General features: G+C 45.4%; 1 protein-coding gene across 6 annotated transcripts in view; it reads right to left on the reverse strand.

Moving 5' to 3' along the window:
• LOC134347238 (PRELI domain-containing protein 1, mitochondrial-like) overlaps positions 1–10324 on the reverse strand; it is a 68221-nt gene that overhangs the window by 56777 nt on the left and 1120 nt on the right. For 4 of the 6 annotated variants that reach the window (XM_063049580.1, XM_063049576.1, XM_063049577.1 and 1 more), the window contains exon 1: positions 10093–10268. The exons of the other annotated variants lie outside the window; for them this stretch is intronic. The gene's annotated coding sequence lies outside the window, so the exon portion shown is untranslated. Of the gene's footprint in view, positions 1–10092; positions 10269–10324 lie in introns of those variants that run through there. 6 annotated transcript variants of the gene reach the window in all.

The following is a 10324-nucleotide window of genomic DNA, read 5'->3' on the forward strand; positions in this document are numbered from 1 at the left end:
TCTAGGGCAGGGAGTACCTATTGACCCAGAGTCTGATGTAGAACTAAAACTAGTAAAAGAACTCTGCAAAGAAGGACACAAGAGAAACAAGCTGAAAACAAACCAGGTGAATCCATCGAATACCGTACAGACTCAGAAAATGAGGAACTTGGAATGTGGTATGCCAACCACCCAAGTGGAGTTGAAGAAGAGATGCCACAACCCTTCAGTCTAGACCTGGGTATAGTGGGAATAGAACCAATGGACAACCAAAGGTGACATTAGATAGCGAAAGGGAAATGCACTCCAAGATTATTGACGATGAAGCAGAGTCTGGTCAGAGGGCAGCAGAAACCGAATTGCAGAAAGGACCAAATGATGGACAGGATGAGACATCTCAGAGCAAACATGAACTGTGAAGAGAAAAGACTCAAACTAATGAAACAGTGACTGAGAATCAACTACTAAAGGAAGATGAAACAGATAAGACCCCAGTTGGGAAATCTCCAAATAGGCTGGCATATGATGCATCTGGAAATGAGATTGTTGAGTCAATTATGTTACTTCCATTTACAAGTGGATCACAGGTCCTGTAGTTACTTAATTCATTTGAATGCTGTAAGCCGTATGCCTAATCACTGTTGGAAAGCATGAACATAACTGTTATTTTTACTGGGTACAACTGTTGTGTTAATGAGTTTGATAAATTCCAAAGGTTTACAAAGTCATGAGGACATGCCTATTTTGGTGGGGCAAGACTGTAATACCCTGGTTTAAGAGCACACTTTATTTTAGTAATTCAGTTATCCTTTTGAGTATTATATTTTTATGTAGATCTCCTCAAAATACAAATCTATATTAAAAACGTTCCTTTAATTACATTACATAATTGATGAGATACTTACTTCTTACTTCAGTGGTTGGTAAGTTGATGGAAAAGATCCTGAGAGGCAGGATTTATGAACATTTGGAGAGGCATAATATGATTAGGAACAGTCAGCATGGCTTTGTGAAAGGCAGGTCGTGCCTTGTGAGCCTGATTGAATTTTTTGAGGATGTGACTAAACACGTTGATGAAGGTAGAGCAGTAGATGTAGTGTATATGGATCTTAGCAAGGCATTTGATAAGGTACCCCATGCAAGGCTTATTGAGAAAGTAAGGAGGCAAAGGATCCAAGGGGACATTGCTTTGTGAATCCAGAACTGGCTTGCCCACAGAAGGCAAAGAGCGGCGATCAGTGGTGTGCCTCAGGGATCTGTTCTGGGACCCCTACTCTTTGTGATTTTTGTAAATGACCTGGATGAGGAAGTGGAGGGATGGGTTAGTAAATTTGCTCATGATACAAAGGTTGGGGGTGTTGTGGATAGTGTGGAGGGCTGTCAGAGGTTACAATGGGACATTGATAGGATGTAAAACTGGGCTGAGAAGTGGCAGATGGAGTTCAACCCAGATAAGTGTGAGGTGGTTCATTTTGGTAGGTCAAATACGATGGCAGAATATAGCAATAATGGTAAGACTCTTGGCAGTGTGGAGGATCAGAGGGATTTTGGGGTCCGAGTCTATAGGACACTCAAAGCTGCTACGCAGGTTGACTCTGTGGTTAAGAGGCTGTACGGTGCATTGGCCTTCATCAATTGTGGGATTGAATTTAAGAGCCGAGAGGTAATGTTGCAGCTATATAGGACCTTGGTCAGATCCCACTTGGAGTACTGTGCTAATTTCTGGTCGCCTCACTATAGGAAGGATGTGGAAACCATAGAAAGGGTGCTGAGGAAATTTACAAGGATGTTGCCTGGATTGAGGAGCATGCCTTATGAGAATAGGTTGGGTGAACTCGGCCTTTTCTCCTTGGAGTGACAGAGGATGAGAGGTGACCTGATAGAGTTATACAAGATAATTAATGAGAGGCATTGATCGTATGGATAGTCAGAGGCTTTTCCCAGCATGAGAGGGCATAGTTTTAAGGTGCTTGGAAGTAGGTACAGAGGAGATGTCAGGGGTAAGTTTAAAAAAAAATGCAGAGAGTGGTGAGTGCACGGAATGGGCTGCTGGTGGTGGAGGCGGAAACGATAGGGTCTTTTAAGAGACTCCTGGATATAGGCAATAGACAATAGGTGCAGGAGTAGGCCATTCAACCCTTTGAGCCAGCACCGCCATTCACTGTGATCATGGCTGATCATCCACTATCAGTACCCTGTTCCTGCCTTCTCCCCATATCCCTTTACTCCACTATCTTTAAGAGCTCTATCTAACTCTTTCTTGAAAGAATCCAGAGAATTGGCCTCCACAGCCTTCTGAGGCAGAGCATTCCACAGATCCACGACTCTCTAGGTGAACAGGTTTTTCCTCAACTCCGTTCTAAATGGCCTACCGCTTATTCTTAAACTGTGGCCTCTGGTTCTGGACTCCCCATCATCGGGAACATATTTCCTGCCTCTAGCATGTCCAATCCCCTAATAATCTTATATGTTTCAATCAGATCCCCTCTCATCCTTCTAAATTCCAGTGTATACAAGCCCAGTCGCTCCAACCTTTCAACATATGACAGTCCCGCCATCCTGGGAATCAACCTCGTGAACTTATGCTGCACTCCCTCAATAGCAAGAATGTCCTTCCTCTAATTGGAGACCAAAACTGTACACAATACTCCAGGTGTGGTCTAACCAGGACCCTGTACAACTGCAGAAGGACCTCTTCGCTCCTATACTCAACTCCCCTTGTTATGAAGGCCAACATGCCATTAGCTTTCTTCACTGCCTGCTAACTTTCAGTGACTGATGAACAAGGACACCTAGATCTCGTTGTACTTCCCCTTTCCCTAACTTGATGCCATTCAGATAGTAATCTACCTTCCTGTTCTTGCCACCAAAGTGGATAACCTCACATTTATCCACATTAAACTGCATCTGCCCACTCGCCCAACCTGTCCAAGTCACCCTGCATTCTCATAACATCCTCCTCACATTTCACACTGCCACCCAGCTTTCTGTCATCTGCAAATTTGCTAATGTTACTTTTAATCCCTTCATCTAAATCATTAACGTATATCATAAATAGCTGCGGTCCCAGCACCGAGCCTTGCGGTACCCCACTGGTCACTGCCTGCCATTCTGAAAGGGACCCATTAATTCCTACTCCTTGTTTCCTGTCTGCCAACCAATTTTCTATCCATGTCAGTACCCTACCCCCAATACCATGTGCTCTAATTTTGCCCACTAATCTCCTATGTGGGACTTTATCAAAGGCTTTCTGAAAGTCCGGGTACACTACATCCACTGGCTCTCCCTTGTCCATTTTCATAGTTACATCCTCAAAAAATTCCAGAAGATTAGTCAAGCATGATTTCCCCTTCGTAAATCTGTGCTGACTCGGATCCATCCTGTTACTGCTATCCAAATGTGCCGCTATTTCATCTTTTATAATTGACTCCAGCATCTTCCCCACCGCTGATGTCAGGCTAGCTGGTCTATAATTCCCTGTTTTCTCTCTCCCTCCTTTCTTAAAAAGTGGGATAACATTAGCTACCCTCCAATCCACAGGAACTGATCCTGAATCTATAGAACATTGGAAAATGATTACCAATGCGTCCACAATTTCTAGAGCTACCTCCTTAAATACCCTGGGGTGCAGACCATCAGGCCCCCGGGATTTATCAGCCTTCAGTCCCATCAGTCTATCCAACACCATTTTCTGTCTAATGTGAATCTCCTTCAGTTCCTCCGTTACCCTAGGTCCTCTGGCCACTATTACATCTGGGAGATTGTTTGTGTCTTCCCTTGTGAAGACAGATCCAAAGTACCCGTTCAACTCGTCTGCCATTTCTTTGTTTCCCATAATGTATTCACCCATTTTTGTCTTCAAGGGCCCAACTTTGGTCTTAACTAATTTTTTTCCTCTTCACATACCTAAAGAAGCGTTTACTATCCTGCTTTATATTCTTGGCTAGTTTACCTTCGTACCTCATCTTTTCTCCCTGTATTGCCTTTTTAGTTATCTTCTGTTGCTCTTTCCCAATCCTCTGGCTTCACACTCATCTTTGCTATGTTATACTTGCTCTCTTTTATTTTTATACTGTCCTTGACTTCCCTTGACAGCCATGGTTGCCCCTTACTCCCCTTAGAATCTTTCTTCCTCTTTGGAATGAACTGATCCTGCACCTTCTGTATTATTCCCAGAAATACCTGCCATTGCTGTTCCACTGTCATCCCTGCCAGTAACTTTCCAGTCAACTCTGACCAGCTCCTCCCTAATGGCTCCATAGTCCCCTTTGTTCAACTGTAATACTGACACTTCCAATTTTCCCTTCTCCCTCTCAAATTGTAGATTAAAACATCATATTATGGTCACTACCTCCTAATGGCTCCTTTACCTCGAGTTCCCTGATCAAATGCGGTTCATTACACAACACTAAATCCAGAATTGTCTTCTCCCTGGTAGGCTCCAAAACAAGCTGCTCTAAGAATCCATCTCAGAGGCACTCCACAAACTCCCTTTCTTGGGGTCCAGTACCAACCTGATTTTCCCAGTCTACCTGCATGCTAAAATCCCCCATAACAACCGTAGCATTACATTTGCGACATGCCAATTTTAACTCTTGATTTAACTTGCACCCTATATCCAGGCTACTGTTTGGGGGCCTGTAGATAACTCCCATTAGGGTCTTTTTGCCCTTTCAATTTCTCAGTTCTATCCATACTGACTCTACGTCTCCTGATTCTATGTCCCCCCTTGCAAGTAACTGAATTTCATTCCTCACCAACAGAGCCACCCTACCCCCTCTGCCACCCTGTCTGTCCTTTCGATAGGATGTGTCCCTGCATATTCATTTCCCAGCCCTGGTCCTCTTGCAGCCATGTCTCTGTTATTCCCACAACATCATATTTGGCAGTTTCCAACTGAGCTTCAAGTTCATCCACTTTATTTCTTATACTCCGTGCATTCATATATAATACTTTTAATCCATTACTCCCCTCACCTTTCACATCGATTCCTATTGCACTTGGCCATACTCTCCAATCCCTTCCTGTGCTTTCTGCCCCGTTAAATTCTGTTGTCTGGATGGCTACATGGAGCTTAGAAAAGTAGAGGGCTATGGGTAAAGCCCGGGTAGTTCTAAGGTTAGGGCAGGGACATGTTCGACACAGCTTTGTGGGCCGAAGGACCTGTATTGTGCTGTATGTTTCTATATAGTTTCAAATCAAGTACTTCACTTGCGTTTTTTTAAAACAAAAATAAAGTTAGACTTTTATTAGTCAATAGGACTTGACTTGTGAACATTTTGGCTAATGCGATGCTCTGGGAGAACAAGACAACAGATAGCCAATCTAGAAAGAGCACGGGATCAAAGATTTGACGAAGGAGAAAAGAAATGGACAACAACATGGTGGAGGAGCAAGGTGACACGCTCACAGAACCAAATTTGGAAGGAGAGGCAGAGACGTCAGAAAATCCTCATGCAGACCATGGTCTCACAGTTAACATGAGGATATCTGCAGATGCTGGAACTTCAAGCAACACACATCAAAGTTGCTGGTGAACACAGCAGACCAGGCAGCAACTCTAGGAAGAGGTACAGTCGACGTTTCAGGCCGAGACCCTTCGTCAGGACTAACTGAAGGAAGAGTGAGTAAGAGATTTGAAAGTGGGAGGGTGAGGGGGAGATCCAAAATGATAGGAGGAGGGAGAGGGATGGAGCCAAGAGCTGGACAGGTGATTGGCAAAAGGGACATGAGAGGATCATGGGACAGGAGGCCCAGGGAGAAAAAAAAGGGGAAGGGGGGGAAAGCCCAGAGGATGGGCAAGGGACATAGTGAGAGGGACAGAGAGAGAAAAAGGAGAGAGAAAAAAATAATAATAAAAGATAAATAAATAACGGATGGGGTACGAGGGGGAGGTGGGGCATTAACGGAAGTTAGAGAAGTCGATGTTCATGCCATCAGGTTGGAGGCTACCCAGACGGAATATAAGGTGTTGTTCCTCCAACCTGAGTGTGGCTTCATCTTTACAGTAGAGGAGGCCGTGGATAGACGTATCAGAATGGGAATGGGATGTGGAATTAAAATGTGTGGCCACTGGGAGATCCTGCTTTCTCTGGTGGACAGAGCGTAAGTGTTCAGCGAAACGGTCTCCCAGCCTGTGTCTGGTCTCGCCAATATATAGAAGGCTGCATCAGGAGCACCACTATGCTCCTTGCCCGTCCTCTGGGCTTCTCCCCTCCCCTCTTCTTTCTCCTTAGGCTTCCCGTCCGTCCCATGATCCTCTCGTATCCCTTTTGCCAATTACCTGTCCAGCTCTTGGCTCCATCCCTCCCCCTCCTGTCTTCTTCTATCATTTTGGATCTCCCCCTCCCAACTTTCCAGCTCTTAGCTCCACTCCTTCCCCCTCCTATCATTTCAGATCTCCCCCTCCCACTTTCAAATCTCTTACTAGCTCTTCTTTCAGTTAGTCCTGACGAAGGGTCTCCGCCCGAAACGTTGACTGTACCCCTTCCTAGAGATGCTGCCTGGCCTGCTCCCCTCTCACAGAGAATGTGCTTTCAGTTAGCCAGCTACCACACGACATTGGAGAAAGGGCAGGAGAAGACAGTTCAACACCTTTCCTTGGATATTTAAAGAAAAATTGATTTCTTTTGCTTTGACTAGTTTCGGTACTGAGTAAACAGACTGAAGTAAACTGGACTGATTACATGACAATGAGCTCCAGCAATTGTGCACACTATAGACTGACACATATATGACAAGCCCTTTATTTTGTTTGCTATAGCTTAAGACAATTTGTCAATATAATTTCAATCCAAGTTCATTCTGGTATGAGCTAACTTACTGCTTCCTGGTGAACAGTAAATTTGCCTGGGTGTCTGTTAGCATTCAGATAGGTAATTGTCTTATTTTCCTTTAGAAGAAACATTCAAACTTTTATGTTTTTCCAAATCATATCCTTCCTAGATTTGTTTATTTACGGGTAATGGCCTTTTCATCATTATTCCCATGCATTGAGTTGTTTTGCATTAGTTTGCATTCACAGTAACAGACAAGTCATTATGAACCTACGGTGAGAGGGTTACAAGGTGATAAAAGGCATATATTGAGTGGATAGTCAGAGACTTTCTCAGGATAGAAATGGCTAATATGAGGGACATAATTTTAAGTGAAGTTCGGAAAGTTACATGGATGACAGGAGCACAGAGGGATACGGGCCAGGTGCGGGTCAATAGGACTCGGCAGAAAAACAGTTCTGTGGGCACTAGATGAGCTGCAGGGGTTTGTTTCTACGCTGCAGTGCTCTTATGACTTGATACTGTTTGTCCTGCTGAGTTCCTGCACCAAATCACTCTAAAAGGCATAACCTGTCTGCCTCGGACTAAGAAACACAAGATCATTAATGAGTGGGAGAGATGTATAAAACGAACTATGCAGGAAGAACTATACTCAGTTGTTAATAATGGTAGGCTCTATATAAAGCAGAATAGAGTTAAGGAGGAGATTGAGAAGCTTCTATGGTAAATGCTACAGAAAAGTGGAATGAACAATTAAATGGGGAAGACTTATTTCAGCTGTATGAGGAACAGACCAAGCCACAAGACCAAACATAGAGGAACAGAATTAAGGCATTCAGTGAATCGAGGCTGCTCTGCTATTCAATCATGGATGATCTTTTTCATCCCCATTCTCCGGCTTCTTCATTGTACCTTTAACCTTCTTTAATCAAGAACCTATTAACTGTTGCCTTAATTACACCCGTCCAGTTCCTGGCCTTCACGTGTGACTTGGTTACTAAGCCTGGTGGAACTATTTCTACCGACAGAAGGGACAAAGGCACTAAAACCAGTCACTTCAGGCAGATGGGGCTCATCGACCGTGGTTGGCAGCTCACCCAGAAGGGAAAGCCTGATCTCAAACCTCCGCTGCCTTGCAGTTATACCCACTCATGGGGAAGGCGTCGGGAGTAAACCCCAAGGGAAAAATCCAGAGCTGGGGCTCCTAAGGCAGTCCCATGTTGAGTTCAACGCTGACTGGCAACTGCTGCAACCAAACAATATTGGTTCCCTTTTCCCTCTCTCAACATATATCCCTGCCTGCCCATTGCCTCTCCTGGTGCTTGACCCCCCTTTTCTTTCTTCCAAGGTCTTCTATCATTTCCTATCAGACTCCCCCTTCTCTAGCCCTGTACCTCTTTCACCAATCAACTCCAGCTCTTTACTTCATCCCTCCCCTCCCCCCACCTTTTAAATCTACTCATCCTTTTGTCTCCCTTCCTCTTCACCATTTACACCTTGGACTTCAACTACTGCACAGAGCCTTGTCATCTTCAGAAGTTTTCGGATGACTCTGCCATAGTTGGATGCATCAGCAAGGGAGATGAGGCTGAGTACAGGGCCACTGTAGGAAACTTTGTCACATAGTGTGAGCAGAATTATCTGCAGCTTAATGTGAAAAAGACTAAGGAGCTGGTGGTAGACCTGAGGAGATCTAAGGTACCGGTGACCTCTGTTACCATCCGGGGGTCAGTGTGGACGTGGTGGAGGATTACAAATACCTGGGGATATGAATTGACGATCAACTGGACTGGTCAAAGAACACTGAGGCGGTCTACAAGAAGGGTCAGAGCCGTCTCTATTTCCTGAGGAGACTGAGGTCCTTTAACATCTGTCGGACGATGCTGAGGATGTTCTACGAGTCTGTGGTGGCCAGTGCTATCATGTTTGCTGTTGCGTGCTGGGGCAGCAGGCTGAGGGTAGCAGACACCAACAGAATCAACAAACTCATTCGTAAGGCCAGTGATGTTGTGGGGATGGAACTGGACTCTCTGACGGTGGTGTCTGAAAAGAGGATGCTGTCCAAGTTGCATGCCATCTTGGACAATGTCTCCCATCCACTACATAATGTACTGGTTGGGCACAGGAGTACATTCAGCCAGAGACTCATTCCACCGAGATGTAACACAGAGCGTCAGAGGAAGTCATTCCTGCCTGTGGCCATCAAACTTTACAACTCCTCCCTTGGAGGGTCAGACACCCTGAACCAATAGGCTGGTTCTGGACTTATTTCCTGGCATAATTTACATATTACTATTTAATTATTTATGGTTTTATATTGCTATATTTATACTCTATTCTTGGTTGGTGCAACTGTAACAAAAAGACCAATTTCCCTCGGGATCAATGAAGTATGACTATGACTATGTTTCCAGTCCTATCAAAGGGTTTTGGCCCGAAATGCCGACTGTACTCCCCCCCCCACCCCATAGATGCTGCCTGGCCTGCTGAGTTCCTCCAGTATTTTGTGTGTGTTGCCGTGCACTCGAATCCTAGACCCTCACACGTCCACTCTAACCAAAGCTTTCAGAACTCTGTAGGTTTCAACGAGATCCTCCCACCACACTTCTGAACTACTGAGTACGGGCGCTATCAAATGCTCCCGATACATTAACCGTTACATGACTGGGATCATTCTTGTGAACCTCTTCCGGACCATCTCGTTCGACATTTCGGGTCATACCTTGTAGGGTTCGTATAACGCTAATAATTTATTTCCCCCGATACTACTCGCCCCTCTGAGTTCCTCCAGAGAGCCATTACGCCTTAAAAGCCTCCCCCTTTCTCACCTTCTGCCCATCATAAACAGAAGAAATTCTGCAGACGCTGGAGGAACTTAGCAGGTCAGGCAGGCGAGACCCTTCTTCACCATATTGACAGTCGACTATTTATTCCTTTCCATAGATGCTGCCTGACCTGCTGAGCTCCTCTAGAATGTTATAGTTGTTACTTTGAGCTTCTGCCCTCTAATTTCACACTCCTCTATCCTGGGAAGAAAATTAAGACCATCCACCTTATTTCTGTCACATTAGTGTGATTTTTTTTAAAACAATAACGCAGCAATACAATTACCAAAAAAACGCTTTACACTCCGGATTGAATAACCTGACCCTAAACTCCCCAGCATCAGGATATGAACCCAAAACCATAGTTAATTCAAAGTTTTATACGCTAAACACGAGTCTGAGGCCGGGCAGCGCAGGGGCCAGGGTGACTCCCCATCTCCGCGGATTTTAAACGGTGTCCTGGTTCGGGGAAGTCACCAGCGCCCCACCGGCCTCCGAGCAGGCCAACGTACTTGAAATCATGCCCGCGTTCGGCTCTGTTTCTCCGGGACGACTTCCAGCCGCAGCTCCCACCACACCAACTCTCCAAGCCGAGACACTTAACTCGCGGCCCGCTGACTCCATGTGAGATCCTCGGCGGCCATTGCAACGGAGCTCGATCGGCTGCGTCGATATTGACCCCACCAGCAGCGGCGCTGCGCCTGCGATATAGACCTCCCACCAGCAGCGGCGCTGTGCGGTGAC

The sequence above is a fragment of the Mobula hypostoma genome, chromosome 5 (assembly GCF_963921235.1).
Source record: "Mobula hypostoma chromosome 5, sMobHyp1.1, whole genome shotgun sequence".
Lineage (NCBI taxonomy): Eukaryota > Metazoa > Chordata > Chondrichthyes > Myliobatiformes > Myliobatidae > Mobula > Mobula hypostoma.